Source organism: Oryctolagus cuniculus, chromosome X, assembly GCF_964237555.1.
Source record: "Oryctolagus cuniculus chromosome X, mOryCun1.1, whole genome shotgun sequence".
NCBI classification, from domain to species: Eukaryota; Metazoa; Chordata; class Mammalia; order Lagomorpha; family Leporidae; genus Oryctolagus; species Oryctolagus cuniculus.
In genome coordinates, this window is record NC_091453.1 from 82490625 (window position 1) to 82514896 (window position 24272).

The following is a 24272-nucleotide window of genomic DNA, read 5'->3' on the forward strand; positions in this document are numbered from 1 at the left end:
TCCTATGAACCTTAAGAGACTAAGTGATTTACCCAGACACAGGGAATAACAGGTGGCAGAGCTAGGTGAATGAACCACAATTTGATGAAATTCTTTACCACTGTGTCACATCACTTTTATTTCTTCTCTTTTTAACATGGTTGGATTGTGAAACACAGCTCACATTCAATAGCATATGAAATGCATATATATTTTCTTTCATAGTTATATTGTTCTTATAATTGATCTATAATGATGATGATGTTTATAATTAATATGTAGTGGGTACTTAATTTTTGCCTAAATGTGCTAACTACTTTAGCTATGTTTTATATTATGCAATTCTCACAAGCATCCAATGAATCAAGGACTTTTATTACCTTCTTTATTTTAGGGCAGAGGAAATTGAGGCTTGGAGAGGTTAAGTAACTCGTTGAACAGAAGTGAGCTAAGTATGGACATGAATCCAGGTCTCTCTGATTCCAAGGCCATATTTGCATTTGCTGAGTGGCATTCTCTCTGGAATTAAGTTGAGTCTTCTAGCACAGGCAAAGTCTCACCTTCCATTACTCTGCTGGTGTCTTGGAGACACATGTTTTACTGCACCTACTTTTCCTAGGGTCGTTAAAAACCCCTAGAGTTTGCTCCCCTAGGGACAGGGGTAGAGGACTCTTTTACTGCCAAGGGCCATACAAAATCACCAAATTAAAAATTAGCCTGCTATATAGATGTATTGAATTTCATGTCCCACCTGAAGTTGCCTGGATAGGGCCACACCAAATTGTTATGGCCTTCAGGCTGCACTTTCTCCAACCCTGCCCTAGGAGATCCCATCTCTTATCTAACATGCAGAATTTCACCTGGATTTTCAGGGTTGGCCGGCTTGCCTCAGTCAAGACCCTAGGTATTATGTACTTCACAGGACCCCTCCTGAGCCACAGGGCTCCCCATGGGTGTAACTACTTTAGGGAGATTCATTCCCCTACCCGCTTATACCTTGCTTTGTGTTCCTGCCTTGGATTGTAGCTAGGTAAGGGCTGGATACATTGACACTACATCTAATCATTCAGGAAGCCGCCTCTGTGTGGGCTGCAGTCTAGTGTGGTTCTCCAAGTAAGAAATTATTTCTGCCCTAGTTCTCTCACTGCCCTTTGTCTGCATGGTCTATTAAAGCATCAGCCAGTCTGCTGAGCTTGGAGTAACTCCAGCACTTTCTCTCCCAGCCTATCACTGAGCAACCTCACCTGGAGGCCAACTTCTTCTGGTCTTTAGTGAGAGTGACAGGTGGTGGAGAGTGGATGAATGGATGCTATTCTCTGCCCAAGTAAGAGGCTAAAGTCAAGTGGCAGATGTAGGTACAGCTAGGTCAGATATAAAACTGACAAGCTGATGGCATCAATTTTATGACATGATAATTCCTCTCATTTAACAGAAATAGGGACATCACAAATAGGGAGACTACAAATCACTAAGTGACATCCAGCACATTAATGAAACAATTTCACCAAAAGCCTCTTGTCAATCACATTTGTCCAGGATCTGACAAGGAGGCAGAAGGTAAACTGGCTTTCAAAGTAATAGCTGCTTTGTGAGCAAGGGAAGGGGGGCTGGTGGAGCCTGCCCTTTACACCTCTGAATTTCATGGATCAATTTTAAAATGTCATCCAAGGAAACACAAGCTTAAATCAGACGGAGAGTGGCATAGGAAAAAACAAACTCTAATGTATAAAGTTCTGGCTTAACCTGGGATTTATCCTAAGTCTGTCTTGCTACTGACTGGCTGGATAACTTTGGAAGGCAAGTCACAGCAGTGATGGAAAAATCCAACTTGTCAAATCTTCTCTTGTTGCTTGAATATATTTAACACCACCATCTTGTACTTGTGTCCTGAGAGCAAAAAGGAACTCACTATTCATCAAAGAATATCCTCCAGTAGTTAGTGAGCTCTCCATTGTATGCATTTTGTAACTCAAAAACTAATTGTTAAAAAGATCTATTTATTTATTTATTTATTTGAAAGGCAGATCTGGAGAGAGAGAGAGAGAGAGAGAGAGAGAGAGAGAGAGAGAGAGAGAGAAAATCTCCCACTCCCCAGTCTCCACAACACATGGGTGCCAGGCACATTACCAGGAAGCTGAATCACAAGCAGATGAGCCAACACTTGAACCAATATTGGATAGAGGCATCTCAAGTAGCGGTTTAACCCACTGAGCCACAACACTGGCTCTTAAAACTTCTTATGTTGTGCTTCATATATGTCAAATATTGTCTGAGCAAATTACAAATACTGAATGACTTAACCTTTATGGTAGCCCTGTAATTAATGCTGTGTTACAAGTGAGGAAGCTGTGTGTCAGAGAAACTAAAATACTTGCCCATGGTCACTCAGCTAGTATGTGTCATAGCCTGACTCAGGAAATGGGGCTTCTGTCTCTATGCACTTTAATCACTGCACTATGAAAAGCACTTTCTACCTTCTTGTAACTTGGACTTCTTCGATCCTAGTACCTACTCCACTTGAAGTCTCAAGGGTAACATTATACTTGACTTCAGGAAGGTCTTTTCCATGCTTGACTGCAAGGGAGATCAGGATGTGGGAGCTATTGCTACTGCAACAATGCTGGGACTAGTACTGCAGTCCAAGTGAGCAGAGGATGCCAGGGCACTTAATGTCAAAATATCAGGCCCACAAAAAGAAAGGAATGCTTCCAAAGACAGTAGGAATTGATAATCAAATTTGAATTTGAATCTATGTGTTAGGGCTTCACAATCAATGCCTTTCATGCTACAGCCCTCATGCTGCAGAACTCTGATCCTTGTTTCTCTACTCCCAATGCACAAGAAATTATTATTGATAATAATTGTAGCTACTGTTTGATGCATGATTATCTATTCTGTGCCTGATACTTCGCATATATTATCTCATGTACCTTTCAGAACCACCTCTACCCTGTGAAGTACACACTTCTATAATCTTCATTTCACAGAAATGGGAGTCAAGGTCAAATAATTGTCAACAGTGAAACATCTAGAAGTTTCAGAGCTTGAATTTGAATGCAGATACTTCAAAAAACAACAAAAAAAAAGCCTAGCCTTATAATTAGTATATTTCAGGCTTTGCTAATATTCACAGGAAAGTAAGGTAACTTGTGAGCCCTTGTTGAAAGAGAAAAGACTTATGAATACCTATAGATACCCTGTTATGGATGTAATCAGAATTTTTAATACTGAAAAAGAAGAGTTTTTAGGCCCTATGATATATAATGGCTTGCGTTGGGTCTGTTTGAGAAAGCAGATATGTATGGTCTGTGCCACAGGCCTTAAACTACCTCCTTAATAGGTACTCAGCACACATCCGTGGACAATCAAGCTTAACCATGTCTTGACTGAAGTATGGTCTATGTCCAGGGCCACCACCTTCAGAAAGCTCCCTGTACTGAGTAGGTATTTAAGAAATGGCTGTCTGGACATTGATTAACTGATGGATCTTGCAATACCCTGGGAGACTGAGCTCTGTATTTTATATTTTACAGATAATAAGCTTTTGTGGAAGGCTCTTCCAGTGACTGGTCCTTTGGTTTTGTGGAAGTTGTTTATATCTCTGTTTCAGTCTCCTGACTTGTAAACTAGACCTAATAGTATCTACCTCTCAAAATGATCTTAAATTTGAAGTGAGGTGTCGCCAAGTAAAAGCTGTCTAATATTGACAAACCTACCCAAACTTTCTCTCTGCACATCAATTGTCTCACCTATTTAATACTTCTCTTAATGGCTGAAGAGAAGATAGAATTTTATACAATGTTATGCAACATGTAAAGAATGTAACATGATGTCCTATATAGAGTGACAATAATAAATGGAAGGGGCTAAAATGTAATACCTTGTAGTTGCACAGCACTTAAAATTCTATTTTTAAAATATTTCTTTCTCTCTCTAGGAAATCCTGAAAATATCCAGCTGATAGTGTCTCACAGTCGTGACCACAGCCTCTGCCTGCTGGCACACTATACCACTTTCATCATGTTCTCACGCCAAGCACCCCAGCATGGGGTCAGCTACCCACAGTAAAGGATAACAGGTGGTTTGGAAAAATCCAGCCAACTGGCTACAACTCCCTCTGGGCATCGCGGTGGCTACTTAATAGTGAATAAACTGAAGCTTAGAGATTTGGGAGAGTCCCTGCAGAGTGCAACAGTTGAAACAAGAGGCATAATCCTTGGCCCTTGTTGACCACAACTACCTACATCAGCACAGCACTGTGTGTGTTTGGGGACGCTTTCTTGACATCTTATTTGAGCCTCTCAAGAAGGCTATAAGGATAACAGAGCAGATAATATCATTTCTATTGAAAAGATGTGGAAGTGGGCTCAAAGAAGGGCAATTTTGCCTAAAGTTTTTTGGTTTGTTAGCAGTAAAGGTGAAATTAGAACCTAAGTCTCTTTCCCATCAGTAAAGAGTTTTTGTCCATTACACTGCCAGTGCTGGCACAGCTGTCAAGGTCAATTTAGGGTGTGCAGCACCTCAGATAAGATGTACAAATTGTCATCCTGTACATAATTGGTGACTGGTGACAGCAAGCTCACCTGTTGCCCCCTTGTAATCTACTTGCCCACACCTGAGAAATTACTAAGGGATTGAAACAGAAGCATTTATGGAGTAATAAAGAGATTGTCTAAAAAATAAGCCAACGAAGTTTTGTAAAAGCTGGATTTTACACATTGTCAGAAAGAAGTGGCCATCAAAGAAGGATGTGCTTTTCTCTGAAGGGAGAGAACTTCCACTTTGCTTATGGCCCTGTCTAAATATTGACAGAGTGTGTGGATTCAAAAGGCTTCCATAGCCTAGGCAGCTCATATCAAGAGCCTCGGGTGATCACTGACGTCATACATAAGAGAGTTAATTGTTAAATTAACAACAGGAGTCACTGTGCACTAACTTCCCATGCAGGAACCCTGTCCTCAAAGGGTTGTATTATGAAAGTTAACTCTAAAACTTGTTCTCAGTTGTGTGTGTGTGTGTGTATGTGTACAAATTGTTGAAATCTTTACTTAGTATAGAGTCGGTCTTCTGTGTACAAAGTTAATTGAAAATGAACATTAATGCAGAATGAGACTGGGAATGGGAGAGGGAGGAGGTGGAGGGTGGGAGTGTGGGTGGGAATAATCACTATATTCCTAAAGTTCTACTTACAAATTTTATATCCCTTAAATAAAAAGTTTCTTTGGGAAAAAAAGAAAATATATATTATGAAAAACGAAAATAAAAAAGAAGTGGAGAGCCCGGTGCCGCGGCTCACTAGGCTAATCCTCCGCCTGTGGCACCGGCACACCGGGTTCTAGTCCCAGTCGGGGCACCAGATTCTGTCCCGGTTGCTCCTCTTCCTGTCCAGCTCTCTGCTGTGGCCCGGGAGTGCAGTGGAGGATGGCCCAGGTCCTTGGGCCCTGCACCCACATGGGAGACCAGGAGAAGCCCCTGGCTCCCGGCTTTGGATCAGTGCTGTGCGCCGGCCGCAGCAGCCATTGGGGGGTGAACCAATGGAAAAGGAAGACCTTTCTCTCTGTCTCTCTCTCTCTCTCACTGTCCACTCTGCCTGTCAAAAAAAAAAAAAAAGAAGAAGAAGAAGAAGTGGAGAAGTATAGTGATGACAATATGGTCATCAAAGCATTTAGCAGTGATCATTTGCTTGTGCAAGGTGATTTCTGGGCCAGCGCTATGGCTTAGCAGGTAAAGCTGCTGCCTCCAGTGCCAGCATCCCATGTGGGCACTGGTTCGAGACCTGGCTGCTCCACTTTCGATCCAGCTCTCTGCCATGGCCTGGGATACCAGTAGAAGATGGCCCAAGTCCTTGGGCCCCTGCACCCATGTGGGAGACCCAGAGGAGGCTCCTGGATCCTGGCTTCGGATTGGTGCAGCTCTGGCCATTGCAGCCAATTGGAGAGTGAACCAGCGAATGGAAGACCTCTTTCTCTCTTCCTCTCCTTCCCTCTCTGTGCAACTCTGACTTTCAAATAAATAAATAAATCTTTAAAGCAAAACAAAACAAAACAAAAAACCCAAGGTGATTTCTGTTGGCTCTCAGGGTCATTTTTTTTAACTTTTATTTAATGAATATAAATTTCCAAAGTACGGCTTATGGATTACAATGGCTACCCCCCATAACGTCCCTCCCACCCGCAACCCTCCCCTTTCCCACTCCCTCTCCCCTTCCATTCACATGAGGATTCATTTTCGATTCTCTTTATATACAGAAGATCAGTTTAGCATACATTAAGTAAAGATTTCAACAGTTTGCTCCCACACAGAAACATAAAGTGAAAAATAATAGATGATTTTTTAAATGATGATGAAATCAGATCAGACCTATTGTCATGTTTAATCCCAGTGAGAGTCAAGTTGGGAATTGATAATTTCTTCTTCTTCTTCTTTTTTTTTTACATAAGATCAGTTTAGTATACATTAAGTAAAGATTTCAACAGTTTGTACCCCCATAGAAACACAAAGTGAAATATACTGTTTGAGTACTCTCTCAGGGTCATTTTTAAAAAAAAATCTCCTGTGGACTCGCTCACGTGTGCGCGCTCTCTCTTTCACTCTCTCTCTCTCTCTCTCATCTCTGTCTCTCTCTCTCCCTCTTTCTCCCTGCTGTGCTCTCCCTTTGGACATAGTTTAGCCCATCAAGTAGGTTACTATCACTATTTTCCAGAAAATAAGCTATCCTTCAATTTCACTGTCTACCTGTTATCTTCATGGAAAGGAAAATAGAGAAATAAACAAAATACAGAAGTGGGAATTTGGAGTAGAATTGTATGCATGAACTTGTGTGTTTGTGTGTATGGAAGGGGGAGAGGAGATGAGAGCTTGAAATTGAGAGAGAGAGAGAGAGAGAGAGAGAGAAAGCTCAGCTCTGCTGGGGTGATGACACTGGAGTACTTCAAGGAATGAAACTGTGGGATTATTTTTTAAAAACACATAAACACTCCCATGTTCACTGTCAGACTTATTCACAATAGCCAAGATAGGGAACCCATCTAAGTAACATCATCAATGATCATTCTACTTGCAAATTCAAATCACGACTGAATTTATAGGTGAACATGCCTCAATGGATGAATGCATAAAGAGAATGTGGTATATACACACACTGGAATACTACTCAGCTATAAAAAAAAATCCTGACATGTGCAACAAAATGAATGGAACTGGAGGTCATTATATTAAGTGAAATGAGGTAGGCACATGTCGCTCCCCGTCTTCGTGGAGGAATGACACAGGACCCTGCATTGTTCTTTCGTCTGCTCGGCCCTCCCCGGGTTTGCTGCTGGTTCTTCCCGGGTTGGCTACCGACCCTTCCACCTCCGTGGAAGGGCGGTTCGCCCTACCACTTTCCCCACTTCCGCGGGGGAGCGGCAAACCACCGGCCGGCTCTCTCGGGGGCTGCTCAGATGTTCCTCAGGTGTTCCTGGTGCATGTTGTCTCTCTCCTCCTTTATAGTCCTCTTCCACCAATCCCAACTCTGCTACCCACACGCCGAGTACGCTGCTCTCCTCCAATCAGGAGCAGGTCCTGCTGTTTATTGGTTGAACTGGAGGCAGCTGTGTAGAAGCTGTTTCCTCCTCTCCCAGCGCCATATTGTGGGAGAGCAGATGCATAGAATAAGTCTTAATTTCAGTAACAGTCTAGTCCGAGTTGCTCCCCACAATTCCCCCTTTCTTTTTATTTTTGGCCTTGATACGTGCCTGTCTTCGGTGCCCTGCAGCACACACTCTGCTCTGCTTGCTAGAGTTGCCCACAGGTGCTTACAAGCCCTACCAATCAGGCAAACCGAATCCGGGTCCTCTCTTCGCCATGTTGTGAGGAGGTTTTTAGGCGCTGATGCGTGCCTGTGTTCGGTGCCCTGCAGCGCATGCTCTGCTCTGCTAGAACTGCCTGCAGGTGCTTACAAGCCCTATCAATCAGGCAAACCGAATCCAAGCCCTCTCATTGCTGTCTTGTGGGGAGACTTATTGGTGTTGATAACGTGCCTGTCTTCGGTGACCTGCAGCCACCTACAGGTGCTTATCGTCTTACTAATCAGGCAGACCGAATCCAAGCTCTCTCATTGCCATGTTGTGGGGAGGCCTTATTTTTCTCTATTTCTCTATCTCCGGGCATTCCTATTTCTCTTATTTTACTTCTATCTGCCAGCATTCCTATTTCTCTCATTTTACTTCTAAACTTCTATTTCTCTTATCCCCGCGGCTTCCCGGCACCCGCCCCGAGGCTGCTTCTCGGCGCCTCGCCCAGCGGCAGCTTCCCGGCTCTGCGCGGCTTCCCGGCTTCGCGCGCTCCGCGGTCTCCGCACCCTTTGCGCCCGCACCACGGCCTTCACGCTAGCCCCGCGTTTTCTACTTGCGCCTCGTGCGCCCTCCCCGTTCGTGCCCCGCACGCTCTCTCTGCACGCGGCGGCTTCCGCAAGTCACACAGCCTAGCTCACGTTTCCGCCACCAGTATTCAGTCTAAGTTCCCCGGGCTAACCTGGCGAATTCAACCTAGCTCACGTCTGCACCTTTCGGTTTGGCTTCCAGTCTTTTTCTCCCCGGGCTAATCTGAAGGATTCCAACCTGGCTTACGTCTCCACCTCAGCCTGCCCCCGCGGCTTCATCCTCCCTAACATTTTTCTCTACCCGGTATGTTTCCTAACTTTTCTTCCAACAATATACCCCTCTCATTTCTCCTGGCTTCTCCCCACAGTCCGTATCCAAGTCTAAGTTTCTTCTAGGTTTCACTTTTGCTTTCAACCTTAGAGATTTCTCCCAGCTTCCCCGCCATAGTCCATATCCGAGTCTATGCCTAGGCTTTCAATAGCTTCTTCTGGCACCTTTTCCGTCCGGCTTTCCCCTAGGCTCTTTGCTAGTCTCTCTCTCCAGTATTTTCCCACTTCTTCCCTCCTAGGTTCCCTATCCGAGTCACGGCACCATTATGTCGCTCCCCGTCTTCGTGGAGGAACGACACAGGACCCTGCGCTGTTCTTTTGTCTGCTCGGCCCTCCCCGGGTTTGCTGCTGGTTCTTCCCGGGTTGGCTACCGACCCTTCCACCTCCGTGGAAGGGCGGTTCGCCCTACCACTTTCCCCACTTCTGCGGGGCAGCGGCACACCGCCGGCCGGCTCTCTCGGGGGCTGCTCAGATGTTCCTCAGGTGTTCCTGGTGCATGTTGTCTCTCTCCTCCTTTATAGTTCTCTTCCACCAATCCCAACTCTGCTACCCACACGCCGAGTACGCTGCTCTCCTCCAATCAGGAGCAGGTCCTGCTGTTTATTGGTTGAACTGGAGGCAGCTGTGTAGAAGCTGTTTCCTCCTCTCCCAGCGCCATATTGTGGGAGAGCAGATGCATAGAATAAGTCTTAATTTCAGTAACAGTCTAGTCTGAGTTGCTCCCCACAGACACAGAAAGGCAAACACCACATGTTCTCTCACATGTGGAAGGTAAAATATATGCATATAAGTTTATATGAATATAAAATAGTGATTACTAGGGACTGGGAAGGATGGGGGCATGGGGGTGGGGGTTATCTGTGGAGGTGATGCGTTCTGATATTCCACAGAACAACAGGGTAACTACAATCTGCAAAAAAGGAAATGAAAGGACTAATTGGTTTGTGTTGTATATCTGTTGAAACAATACACTATACCCTGTAAAATGAACAAGTATTCCATGACAATCCAAAATTTAAAAAAATAAATTAAGGGGGTGGACATTTGGCCTAGCAGTTAAGACACTGCTTGGGCATCCACATCCTATATCATAGTGCCTCAGTTCCAGTCCTGACCCCGTCTCAGTTCCAACTTCCTTGCTGATGCACATGCTGGGAGGCCATAGATGATGGCTGGAGTGGTTGGATCCCTTACACTCACATAGGAGACCTGAATTGAGTTTCAGTTTCTGGCTTTAGACTGATCAAGCCCTAGCATTTGTAGGCATTTGGAGAGAGAATCAAGGGATAAAAGATTTATCCCTGTATCTTCCTTCTGCCTTCCAAAAACACATGTATAAATAAATAAATAAATAAATAAATTTAAAAATAAATCAATTTTAAAGATTATTCCTTTGATAGGCAGAGTTACAGAGGGATGGAGGGAGGGAGGGAGGGAGGAGAGAGAGAGAGAGAGAGAGAGAGAGAGAGAGAGTCTTTCATCTGCTGCTTTGACTCCCCAAATGGCTGCAATGGCCGGAGCTGAACCAATCCGAAACCAGAAACTTCTTTCAGGTTCTCCCAAATGGGTGCAGGGGCCCAAGGACTTGGGCCATCTTCTGCTTTTTCCCAAGGTCATAGCAGAGAGCTGGATTGGAAGTGGAACAGCCGGGACTCAAACTGGCGCCCATATGGGATGCTGGCACTGCAGGCATAGGCTTGTCCTGCTACACTACAATGGCGTCCCCCCAAATAAATCATTTTTTTAAAAAGTACATGAGATAATACCCCTATGTAATTGCAAAATCACAAAATTGACAACTGAAATTCATTGAACTCTTATTGCGTTTCAGTTACCCTGCTAAATGTTTTTGGAAACACTGATTCTTTATGACTCTGCAAGGTTTATACGGTCATCACTCCCATTTTACAGATGGGCAAATGGATGCTTAGAGTGATCAAGTAACAAGACCAAGGCCACACAGTTAATATCCAAGCTCAGAATGAACCCATGCGTTCAACTCCAGAGCCTATGTTTAAAACATTATACTCTATTCTCTTGAGTGGACATAGGAAGATGGACCCTCCACCCTCTAAAGACATAATAATTACTAAAAGTTTTTCAGAGTACATTTATACTTTTTACTTTATTTCATCCTTATAATAAGTAGTATTAGTCCCTATCCTATAATAAGGAAAAGTTAAAAAAGAGAAAGCTTAAAAAATTGATCAAATTCTCACAGCTAGCTAATAACAGAGCTAAATTTCAAAAATAAGATTGCTGATTCCCAGTCCAATGCTTTCCAGCATCTGACATGGTTCCCAGCGATCCCTCCTCTGCCATTCATAGCCATAAAATGTGGGCTGGACCTAGTGACAGGCTTCTAGGAAATAGATTATGGCCAAAGTAATAGGATGCCACTTCAGAGATTAGGTTACAAAGACTGGTACACTCATCTTGCTGGCACTGTTTCTCCATTGCCTTTTTGGCTTGAACATGATGGAGTAAGCTGCCACACTAGAGAGGCCATGTGGCAAGGGACTGAAGAGAGCCTCTGGCCAATAGCCAGCAAAGAATTGAAGCCCTCAGTCCAAGACCCACAAGGAGCTGAATCCTCCCAGCAACCAAATGAGTGGGCTTAAAAGCAGAACCTTTCTCAATTAAGCACTGAGGGGACTACAGCCCTGAACAATACCCTGAATGCAGCCTTGTATGAGACCCTGCCTGATTCATAGCTTTTTTGCCTTTTGGCTAAGATCAAGGGAGACCCTACCTGACAAACAGAAACCATGAAATAATAAATGTGTGCTGTTTGAAGCCAAGACGTTTGGGAGTGATTTGTTACATAGTGATTGAAAATGAACACAGCCTTTCTGATCTGCTCATTCATAGAAAAAAAAACCCATGGGGCCGGCACCATGGCACAGTAGGTTAATCCTCTGCCTGCAGTGCCGGCATCCCATAGGGGCACTGGTTCTAGTCCTGGTTGCTCCTCTTCCAGTCCAGCTCTCTGCTGTGGCCCGGGAAGGCAGTGGAGGATGGCCCAAGTGCTTGGGCCCCTGCACCCACATGGGAGACCAGGAGGAAGCACCTGGCTCCTGGCTTCAGATTAGTGTAGCTCCATCCATTGTAGCCACCTGGGGAGTGAACCAACGGAAGGAAGATCTTTCTCTCTGTCTCTCCCTCTCACTGTCTGTAACTCTCTCTCTCAAATAAATAAAATCTTAAAAAACAAAAGAAAAGAAAATCCATGGCACAGCCCTTGAGGAACTAGAAAGAAAAGATCTAGGTGAGCTTTGTAGCTCCAGGAGACTGTGAATCCATGGATCACCTTTTACTCTGGTTTCACCTTTCCCCTACACTGCAGCTCTGACAGCCATGGTCTGTGGTGACACAGGTAGTCCTAGGACCATTTCCCTTCATTGGTCATTCAGCATTGCCCAGTGCTCAAGCTTGGTGCCACTAAAAATTTCCCAGGCTGGCCCTGTGGTGTAGCAGGTAAAGCCACTGCCTGCAGTGCCAGCATCCCATATGAGCACTGGTTCAAGTCCCGGCTGCTCTACTTCTGATCCAGCTCTCTACTATGGCTTGGGAAGGCAGTAGAAGATGGCCCAAGTCCTTGGGTCCCTGCACCCACGTGGGAGACCCAGAAGAAGCTCCTGGCTCCTGGCTTCGGATCAGCCCAGTTCCAGCTATTGCAGCCATTTGGAAAGTGTACCAACAGATGGAAGACCTCTCTCTCTGCCTCTGTCTCTCTGTAACTCTGCCTGTCTGTAACTCTGCCTATCTGTAACTCTGCCTTTCAAATAAATAAATACATCTTTTTAAAAAAGTTCCCACAGGGCTCCAGCCAGCATACCAGGCTGCCTGCCTCAAGCAAGAGTAGCTGCTCCCTAGCCACTGCCCCTACAGCAGTGCTATTTTGGAATTTCTAACTGAGTGTGGGCTGGAGTAAGTGAGGGGTTTTGACAGACTCCTTAAAAGCAATTAGCCAAATGGAAATCACTTATGCTCAATTTTCAAATGGCTAATTTCGTGTCGGGGAATCTTCTTTAAAAAGCGTGGGTGGCAGACACCTCAGTGTCTCCTGTAACTATTTCCAAGGGAGTTCAATTCCCACATGCTGAGAGAACGCTAATCAAGGGTGTTAACCTAAATTCTTTCTTTACCAGCTTGGGTGTCTATACAAACAAGAAACAAGCCAGGGCAAGTTAGTTTTCACTGTGGCAGAAGCAGTAATGGCAAGGTGAGTGCAATCAGTGAGGGACCTTGCAGATCCCTGCAGTTCCAGTGAGGTCAAGGTCCTGGACCCCAACCCTGTGTGCTGTGAATGCCGGTGTGTTTGGATTTGTAGGGATAAGGCTGGGGTAGGGCAAGAGGAAGGCACAACACTTTTAGGATTGTGTGTCCCCCAGAGATGTGTAGTTTCACAAATATCACTTCTCACAGAAGTAGGCAATAGGTGTAAAGTTTTGGCTCATCACAGCAATGTGTGGCATTGATGTGTAGGGGACTGTGGTCATGAAGAATGTGTGTGTGTTGCCTCTGTGTGTGCAGCGGGAAGGCACAGATGTGTGAGCTCTATTGAGCTCTCACTATATAGTTTGGATGTTTCACGGCCAGTATATCTAAATCTGGTGATAATAAATCAAGTCTCAATGGGACTTTGTATGTATGTATAGCACGTCTCAAATTCACAGCGTGAGTCATACAATGATGGGTGTGTGCGTGCAAGTGTACCTTCCTGTGGGTTGGTAATGAGGGGAAAGAAGACAAGTGTGTGAGCATGAGAGACAGAAACTGACAATGAGCTCATGAAGAGCCCTTTAAGAAGAGGACAAGGAGGAAGATCTGGCTCATTAAGAATCTACCTCATTAGGGCCTGAGTTACCAGGGAGCTGAACCACACTACTTCATTTCCTTGACAATTGAGCCAATTGCACCCTCCCCTTCTTTCCCTTCAGCAATCAGGAGAAAGGGAAATGGAGGGAAATTGCCCCTCAGATGAAATTTACATGTCCTCCACGACTTTCTTTTCTAACAAATGTCTGTGAGTGCCTGCCTAGTCTGTGCTCAGCACTGGGCAGTCTTCCCTTTGTTTTTCATTATCTTCATTTGATATGCACAACTATATTGTGGATATATATATATATATATATATATATATACCAGAGAATGGTTAAGGTAATACTATGAGCTACCCAAACGATTTCTATCTGCACCCACACAATAACAGGAGCAGCAGCAATAAGTATAGTATGGATAATCTTGCAGCCAAAGATCTAGTGATCTAAAGAATCAGGACTGGCTGAAAACCAGGATTGTTCACAAAATGGTCCTTTTTTCCTGTAGCTTCACAAATGCAACCCAGATTTAATGGTCTTCGAGAGTATTTATTGAAATGTTTACAAGCTTAAGAAAGTTACTGAATGAACGCTGTCAACATGGTGGTCAAACAGAAACATGTTACTCTTCACTTTCTAGAATAAGCAGTCAGAAAATATGCAGAGTAAGGCCTCATAACAATTTTTGTGCTGTGGATCCTAATGATGTTTTGTGAAGCCTCTGGATTCCTTACAGAACAATGGTTTTAATGATACAAAATTAAACATGTAGGATTACTAAGGAAACCAACAATACTAAATGATTGTATTACTACGATATAGTCATATGCAGGTACATGGTTCTTTCCTCAACATAAAATCCATTAAATCCAAAGTTTTTAATTCTGTAATTTTTCAACAACATAATATTTATTTCAAAATTGCTATAAATGGTATATTTATTGCTTAATTTAAGTCTTTATAGGTGTCCTATATTTAGGCCAATGGGACATAATGGGTAAAACAAGTTGTGTGACTCATAATTGCCATAATTTTGAAGTACTAATGCACACAAATTATATTTCTTTTTAAAAGATTTATTTACTTATTTGAAAGACAGAGTGACAGACAGAGAGAGAGAGAGAGAGAGAGAGAATATCTCCCATCTGCTAGTATACTCCCCAAATGGCCGCAATGACTGGGGCTTGTCCAGGCTGAAGCCAGGAAATTGGAACTCCATTCTGGTCTTCCATTGTGTCAAGCACTTGGCCCATCATCCACAGCCCTCTCAGGCACAGTAGCAGGGAGCTAGATTAGAAGCAGAGCAGTCGAGACTTGAATTAGCACCCTAAATGGGATGCCAATGTTACAAGCAGTGCCCTTACCCACTGTGTCATAACACTAAACCCACAAATGATATTTCAAGACAATGGAAGCAGCTCTAATGGTAAAAAAAAAAATATCTGATTGCTACTGGAGATAAAGTCACCACCACCACTAAGACTGCCATCATTTGCTGCCTACATACATAATTGAAGAAAAAAAAGCTAGATTTCAGTTAAAGATTAGTAAATACTGTTGCTTTTGAGAGGAAGAGAGAGAACTAAAGCTGAAAATAAGGTTGCAATACGAGAATATTCTGACCACTTATGAAAAGTCTAAATCAAAATAGACTGGGGAAAATGAAGACATCAATTGCAATGGAGGCGAAAAGAAACAATGACAAGTACACAATCAAACAAATATCTGCCACATTGGAGAGGCTGCTGCCACCTCTGATCTGGTTTGGAAATCAGAACAGATTCAGCCACAGATATTAGTCATTACAGTAATTAAGCATGACATAAACGAGCCAGTTCCAACCAGAAAAGGTTAAAATGTATTTTGCTGCTCTGTTTTCTGCTCAAATACGTCCTTTATTTGCTTCCCTCTCTCCGAAGGAGGAAGACTAATCTTGCTGTGTCAGCTCTGGGCATTTCCAGTAACTTCTTCCCATAAGAAGCCTTCTCTGAGCCTCCTCTAGTTTAGCATTCCTTGTTCTAGACTCCCCTAGCCCTCTCTACCTCCTTCCAATCTAGTCCTCTCACTTACTGTATTCTTGTTCCCTGTTGCACATATCTTATTTTGTTCACATTAGAATGTGAGATCCCCAAGGACAGGAGTGAGTTCATATGCATGGTGTGTTTATGATAATGAGGGAAATGACTTGTTTCCAATGGGTAAGTCCTTCCAAACAACCGGCTTTGGCCACATAACTAGTGCACTCTGCAGTTTGGTTGGGTCAATGGTGAGGTTGGGTTCTATGGAGTTAATTGTTCACCAGTTGCAAAATTCTATGACAGTGCAGAGTAGAGCTGACAGCAAACTGACTTGTAATGTTGCTATCATGTTTACATTGAGAATTAATGTCATTTGAATTTACTGAAATTAAACTGAGATGTAGCATTTATACCACTGTTGGGTACATTTAAAACTTTTTAAAAAGGAGTGGGAAATGACTAGGAAGTATTTGATGGCACTATTTCATGATGTCATATTCCTGATGTCTTAAGGTAGGTCTACCTAAGAAACTAGCAGACCAGTTTGAGATTTCTCCCCTTTTTGCAGTTCTGCTATCCATGTGTTCTCCTCTCCACCCTTCCATAAATCCATCTGTCCATCCATCCAACATCACTTCAACTAAATAACCAGCATCTCTCCATCAATTCATCCATGATCCACATATCCCAATCCCTTGATCCATCCACTCATCCATCTACTTAACTAGGGAAATGTAATCCTCTTGGAATCTTAAAGGCAAATGAACTCCATGATTAAGCTAACCACAGCGACTGTGTGTCATAGGAAAATTTTGGTGGGGAGTATGGGAATCTGATCTTTGGCAATTGTTGAGCTGAACTAAGCAGACTTTCAGTTAAGCTTCCCAGGTCTTTTCAGTCTTACCTTTCCTTCTTGCTACAGATTCCCAATAATTCTCACGTATAAATCCTACCTCACTTCAACACAAAATTTCTCCTCAGTAAACACTAGTAAAGATTTGAGGAAGGAGGCTTCCTTCTCAATATCATCCATCCACTTGATGGATGTGGAAAAATGACTAGAACATAGTAGGAGGATGTGACAAAGAGGACCTTACCTCCTCTGCAACTTCTTAAGGCTTCATTGCTGTTCACTTCCTTAGGGAGGGTATCAGAGGCCAATCAATAGATCAAGGGCAGCTGAAATAACTGGGATCCCTCAGGGAGGCTATTGGCCTACTCAATCAAGCCATCTATGCAGATTTGCTGAGATTCCAGGCAGGAGAACAGGGCAGCTTGAAATGGCACTGTGACTCAGTCCTTTCTTGGCATCAGTCTGCTGCTCCTGGTAGAACTGAGTTAATTCAATTGAGTGTAGCCAAGTGAAATACATTGCCAATAGAGGATGAGCAGCTTTTCTCCCAACCCTAGGGAAGGGCTTTCACTGTCTGTTCCCTGGGATATTTCTACCCTTGCGCTCTTGAAGCTACAGGGAAGCCAAAACTACAAATTAAAAGTAGCCTTCTCACTTTTCTCAGAGCCCTGGTATGCTACCTCACAGCTAACCTCTATTATCCTGTAGCTGTAATCTCTGTAATCTTATAGCTTTCTTCTTAATCCTACCTACCTGAATGAGTCCCTCCCTCACTGCCCATGTGGTAGCATTGTTCTGGGACTCTCAGTGTTCATGCCAGCTCTTGACAATTCTCAGAAGCAGCCTCCACACCTATATCCATATGGTTATACTTGCTCAGAGTGCCTTTCCTTTTTATCTATCCAAATCCTGACCACCTTTTACAGTCCAGTTGAAGTCCCATATCTGTGAAGTTTCATTACCTACTGTAAGCTGTCATTGATCCATTCTATTCTGAAACCCTATGACACTAAGAGTCTCTGCCACTCAGTTTTCAAGCTCAAATACCCCATTCTCTCTGATGCCTTGGCAAGAAGAAATAATTTTATCTCCATCCGTTCTATCATAGCACGTCATAACATACTTTTCTTACAACACACACATTGTTGTATCTTTAGCATTGCCTGTATATTTCTCTTCCTCTGATTAACTGTAATATATCTAAAAGAGGCAGTAATTTAGAGGCAACAGAGTGGACTTACTAGTTCCAACAGAGAACCTCACTTTTCTCATCCAACAGAGAAATTCATTTTTCTCATCTGTAGGTTGGGAACAATGATAGTAGCTTTCTCACTGGTCACTGTGAGGATTAAATGAGATAATATTTGTTATTTGTACTTGGAACATGACAAGTACTTACTAACTGATCTTACTATTATTTTTATTTACTTTATAAACCCAACTTTCATTTGCAGATCTATCTGATTTTCAGGCTGCTTTAGTTTTTTGACAAAACGGGCTTTCAATTTTCATGTTTTTTGTTGAATTATCATTAATTTTCTCTTATATTCAAATCACAGCGTGGATCTTTAACAAATTATTTTTATTGTGATCAAATAAATTTTACATACTATTTCTCTTTTTTAAGATTTATTTTATTTATTTGAAAGACAGAGTTACAGAGAGAGGTAGAGACAGAGAGAGAGGTCTTGCATTTGCTGGTTCACTCCCCAAATGGCCACAATGGCCATTGCTAAGCTAGTCTGAAGCCAGGAGCCAGGAGCCAGGAACTTCTTCTGGGTCTCCTACGTGGGTGTAGGGGCCCAAGGACTTGGGCCGTACTCTGCTGCTTTCCCAGGTACATTAGCAGGGAGCTGGATTGGAAGTAGAACAGGCAGGACTCGAACCAGTGCCCATATGGGATGCAGGCGCTGCAATCTGGGGCTTTAACCCACTGCACCATAGTGCCAGCCCCCATCCTCACAATTTCTAAGTGTACAGTTCTTTGGCAGTAAACACATTTATAGCACTATGCAATCATTATCATCATCTATCTCCAGAAATTTTCCTTCTTCTCCAACTGAAATTCTGTATCAGTTAAACATCAACTGTCCATTCTCCCTTTCCACTGTTCCTGGAAGCCACCATTTTAATTTTGGTATCCATGCATTTGATGCCTTTAAGTACCTTGCGTAAGTGCAATTATACAATATACTTTTTTTTTTTTTGACAGGCAGAGTTAGACAGTGAGAGAGAAAGGTCGTCCTTCCATTGGTTCACCCCCCGAAATGGCCACTACGGCCAGCCGCGCTCACTGATTTGAAGCCAGGAGCCAGGTGCTTCCTCCTGGTCTCCCATGCGGGTGCAGGACCCAAGGACTTGGGCCATCCTCCACCGCCTTCCCGGGCCACAGCAGAGAGCTGGACTGGAAGAGGAGAAACCGGGACAGAATCCGGCACCCTAACCAGGACTAGAACCCTGGGTGCCAGCGTCACAGGCGGAGGATTAGCCAAGTGAGCTGCGGCGCCGGCCACAATTTTCTTTTCTGTCTGGCTTATTTCACTTAGCATAATATTGTCAAGGTTCATGCATTGTTGTATGTCTGAACTTCCTTCTCATTTAAGAATACTAATATTCCATTGTATATGCTTATGTACTACATCTTTATCCATTTATCTGTTGGTGGACATTTGACTAGCTTCTACCTTTCATGAAAAACACTGCAATGTACATGGGTGTATAAATATCTTTGTCCCTGCATTAAATTTTCTAGCTATCTACCCAGGAGTGGAGTTACTACATCATAAAGCAATTTTATTTTTAATTTTTCAAAGAACTCACCACGCCATTTTCTGTAGCAACTGCGCCATTTTATATGTCAATGACAGTTCAAATTTCTTTACATCCTTGCTGACACTTAGTATTTTCTGTTGTGTTTTTTCTTTATATAAAGGCCATCCAAATGGATGTGAGGTGCTATCTCATCTGCTGTTTTGGCTATTCATTTCCCTAATAATTAGTAATGTAGAGCATCTTTTCATGTGATTGTTGGTCATTTGCTTATCTTCATTGGAGAAATGCCTATTTCAATTCTTTGCTCGTATTAAATATTAGATTGTTTGAGATTTTTGTCACTGCTGCTTTTGAGTGGTAAGAGTTCTTTATATTTTCTGGATATCGATTCTTTACCAGACAAATCAAGGAGAATTCAATAAGTTCATGGAAAATTGCATTATCTTTTAATTTTCTTTTTTCACAAACTTTTTGAAAGTGCCTCATATGATTTGCAAATTTTTTTCTCCTATTTTGTAGGTTGCTTTTTGATTCCTTTTTTAAAATTTCTTTCTTTATTTATTTTTAAAGATGTATTTATTTATTTGACAGCCAGAGTTACAGGGAGAGAGAGGGAGAGACAGAGTGTGAAATCTTTCATCCACTGGTTCACTCTCCAGATAGCTGCAATGGCCAGCAGTGGATCAGGCCAAAGCCAAGAGCCAGGAGCTTCTTCCAGGTCTCCCACATAGGTGCAGGGGCCCAAGGGCTTGGGCCATCTTCCACTACTTTGCCAGGTGACAGCAGAGAGCTGGATTGGAAGTGGAACAATGGGAACTGGAACGAGCACCCATATGGATGCTGGCACCTCAGGCAGTGGCTTTACCTACTAGGCCACAGCGTCAGCCCCAGCATTTTGATTCTGATAGTAACTTTAGACATAAGATTTTTAATTTTAATAAAATCAAACTTATCTATTTTTTCTTTTATTGCCTTGCTTTTGGTATTATGTCCAAAAAATCATTGACCAATCTAATGTCATGAAGATTTTTCTCTATGTTTTCTTCTAAGAGTTTCATAGTGTTAGATATGATGTTTAGGTATTTGAGCTATTTTTTTATATTGTATAAAGTAAGGGTTCAACTTACTTCTTTTGTATGTGAATATCCAGAATATCCAGTTTTTCCACTACCATCTGTTGAAAAGATTGTTCTTTATCTTTTGAATGATTTTGGCAACTTTGTGAAAAATCATTTGACCATTTAGTCTGGGGTTTATTTCTGGGATCTCTCTTCTATTCTATTGATCTATGTGTCTGTCTTTATGCTATGGCCACGATGCTTTGATTATTGCAGATGATCAGGAAGTGTGATTCTTCCAGCTTTATTCTTTCTTAAGATTGTTTCTTCCATTCAGGTTCCCTTGAGATTCCACACAAATTTTAGCATGAAATTTTCTGTTCATGCAAAAAAAGTCATTGGGATTTTATAAGGATTACACTGAATCTGTACACCATTTTGAGTAGTATCCACATCTTAAATATATTAAGTCTTCCTATCCAAGATGAGCTGTTTTTCCATTTATTTGTGTCTTTAATTTTGTTTAGCAAAGACTTTAATGTTTATTTAATTTTATGTACTTGGGTGGCAGAGTGACAGAGGGGAGTCAAACAACACACACACACACATACACACAGAGCAAGTGTGAGAGCAAGAGGGGGGGAGAGAGAGAGAGAGAGAGAGAGAGAGAGAGAGAGAGAGAATCCTTTATTCACTGCTTCACATCCCCAAATGCCTGCAACAGCCAGGGCTGGGCCAGTTCAAAGAGTCAAGAACTCCATTCAGGTTCCCGGGTGGGAAGGGCCCAAGCAATTTAGCTGTCATTTGTTGCCTTCCAGAATGTACTAGCAGGAAACTAGAAGGGAGCTGGCACTGTAGCGTAGCAGGTAAAGCTGCCGCCTGCAGTTCCAGAATCCCATGTAGGCACCAGTTCAAGTCCCAGCTGCTCTACTTCCAATCCAGCTCTCTGCTAGGGCCTGGGAAAGCAGTGAAAGATGGCCCAAGTCCTTGAGCCCCTGCACCCATGTGGGAAACCCAGAGGAGGCTCCTGGCTTCTGGCTTTGGAACAGTGCAGCTCCGGCCATTGCGGCCAGTTCTCTCTCTGTGTAACTCTGACTTTCAAATAAATAAATAAATAAATCTTTAAAATATTATAATATTTTATATTATTTATAATATTTTATATATTTATATTATTTATAATATTTTAAAGATTTATTTATTTATTTAAAGATTTTAAAGATTTGTTTATTTATTTGAAAGTCAGAGTTACACAGAGAGAGAACTGGCTGCAATGGCCAGAGCTGTAATAATAATGCTAAGTAAAAAAGCAGAAAAAATGGGACTATATCCAATTTAAACACTTTTGTGCAGCAAAGAAAACTAATCAAGATTGAAAAGGCTAAATTTAAACTGAAAAGTGATCCCTGTTAAACATAAGAGTGGGAATAAGAGAGGGAAGAGATGTACAGTTTGGCACATGCTCAATCGGACTTGCCCCAAACAGTAGAGTTAGAAACATGCCTGGGGACTCCAATTCGATCCCATCAAGGTGGCATGTACCAATGCCATCTCACTAGTCCAAGTGATCAGTTTCAGTTCACAATTGATCATAATAATAGGATTAAGAGTCAAAGGGATCGCATAAACAAGGCTAGTGTCTGCTAAACTAACTGATAGAATTAAAAAAGGAGAGAATGATCCAACATGGGAAGCGGGATACACAGCAGACTCATAGAATGGCAGGTGTCCTAAACAGCACTCTGGCCTCAGAATCAGCCCTTTAGGCATTCGGATCTGGGTGAAGAGCCATGAGAGTATTTTAGGTATGGAAAGCCAAGACACTCTGGCAAAAACAAAAACAAAAACAAAAACAAACAAAAAAAAACACCTGAATGAAAGATCATTGCGAGTGAGATCCCAGTAGAAAGAACAGGCCATCAAAGAAGGAGGTACCTTTCTCTGAAGGGAGGAGAGAACTTCCACTTTGACCATGGCCTTGTCTAAATATGATCAGAGTCAGTGAACTCAGGGGGCTTCCATAGCCTTGGCAGCTCATGACAAGAGCCTAGGGTGATTACTGACACCATAAACAAGAGTGTCAATTTGTTAAGTCAACAACAGGAGTCACTGTGCACTTACTCCTCATGTAGGATCTCTGTCCTTAATGTGTTGTTCAATGTGAATTAATGCTATAACTAGTACTCAAACAGTACTTAACACTTTGTGTTTCTGTGTGGGTGCAAACTGTTGAAATCTTTACTTAATATAAACTAAATTGATCTTCTGTATATAAAGAGAATTGAAAATGAATCTTGATGTGAATGGAATGGCAGAGGGAGAGGGAGATGGGAGGGTTGCAGGTGGGAGGGAAGTTATGGGGGTGAAAAAGCCACTGTAATCCAAAAGCTGTGCTTTGGAAATTTATATTTATTAAATAAAAGTTAAAAAAATAAAAAAGATTGAAAAGGCAACCAATGGAATGAGAGAAAATATTTTTAAACTGTATATATAATAAGGTGTTAATACCCAGAATATGTAAAGAACCTCGCCAACTTAACCAAAACCAAAAACATGATATTAAAATGGGCTAAGAATTTGAAAAGGCATTTCTCCAAAAATGCTATTTCAATGGCCAATAAGCACATAAAAAGGTGTTTTACATCACTAATCATTAGGGAAATTCAAATTAAAACCACAATGAGACATCACCTCAATGGATTCAGATGGCCATTATCAAAAAGATAACAAAAAATATCAAGTGTTAATGAGGAGGGGAGAAATTGAAAAATCGATTTGTGCATTGCTGAAGTTTATGTAAAATGTTATGATCACTATGGGAAGTTGTATGGCGCTTCCATAAAAAAGTAAATAAAATATACAACTACCAAGTGATCCAGGAATCCCACATCTGGATATATATCTGATGAATTGAAACAGAATCTTGAAGAGATATTTGTACACACATGTTCATAGAAGCATATTAACAAAAGCCAAAAGGTGGAGCTAACCTGAGTATCCATCAACAGATGAATAAACAAAACATAATATATACATAAAATTGGAGATATTATTCAGCCATCAAAAGGGACGAAATCATGTCACATGCTATAGTATGGATGAACCTGGAGGACATTATGCTCAATGAAATAAATAAATCACAAAAAGACAAACACTTCATGACTCCATTTATATGAGGTATCTTAAGTAGTCAACGTCTTAGAAACAGAATATAGAATGATGGTTACCAGGGGTTCAGGGGAGGGGAAAAGGGTAGTTGTAGTTCAACAGGTATAGAATTTCGATTTTGCAAAATGAAAAAGTTCTGGAGATCTGTTCCACAACAGTGTGTATAAAGTTAATACAATGGTATTGTACATTTAAGGTGGTAAATTTCATGACATGTGATTTTCCCACAGTGCACAAATAACTAAGGGTATTAAATGAGCATATATATGAATAGAGACCACCTCTCTTAGGACAGTCTTGATTTCAAATTTATGGCTTAAGATCATTGAGCATAGGCTCTGTGGGAATTGATCCCCGCTGGGAGGAACTGAGAAGGCAACCATCTCTCAGGGAACCTGTTTCCCACCTGGTGAGGGCACAACCTGCTTCGCTCCCCCAACCCCACTGTTTCTATACCAGTCTCTTTATGTTACTCTGAACACAATTCCTTCATTTTGAAACCTCCAACAATTCTTCCTGAAGTGGACAACCCACTGCTTTGGTCTTAGTTCAGACCTTCATATCATCCCATATCTGGGTTATACCAGTAACAGCTAATATTTATCAATAAATGACTAAAACAAACATTGGGCTAGGTGATTTTGACATAACTCAATCCTTGTATAACCGTTCAAGATGACTATTATTGTTCCCTTTTAACAGGTGAGACTATCTTTGAGGCATGGTAACTTCCTCAGCATTACAAAGCTAACAAGTAGCAGAGCCAAATTACAAATCCTGGAAATCTGGTCCCACATTTAATGATCATACCATAAGGTTTCTTGAGTCAGAAAGAAAATAAAAATAGAATCTACAGGAATTTCTTTGCTGAACTATTTCTGTCACTTTTTGTTTGTTTGTTTGTTTGGA

The 24272-nt window shown here is 42.1% G+C and overlaps 1 protein-coding gene across 7 annotated transcripts in view; it reads right to left on the reverse strand.

Moving 5' to 3' along the window:
• PAK3 (p21 (RAC1) activated kinase 3) overlaps positions 1 to 24272 on the reverse strand; it is a 278987-nt gene that overhangs the window by 181210 nt on the left and 73505 nt on the right. The window contains exon 4 of one of the 7 annotated variants that reach the window (XM_070067232.1): positions 17607 to 17704. The exons of the other annotated variants lie outside the window; for them this stretch is intronic. The gene's annotated coding sequence lies outside the window, so the exon portion shown is untranslated. The remainder of the gene's footprint in view (positions 1 to 17606; positions 17705 to 24272) is intronic. 7 annotated transcript variants of the gene reach the window in all.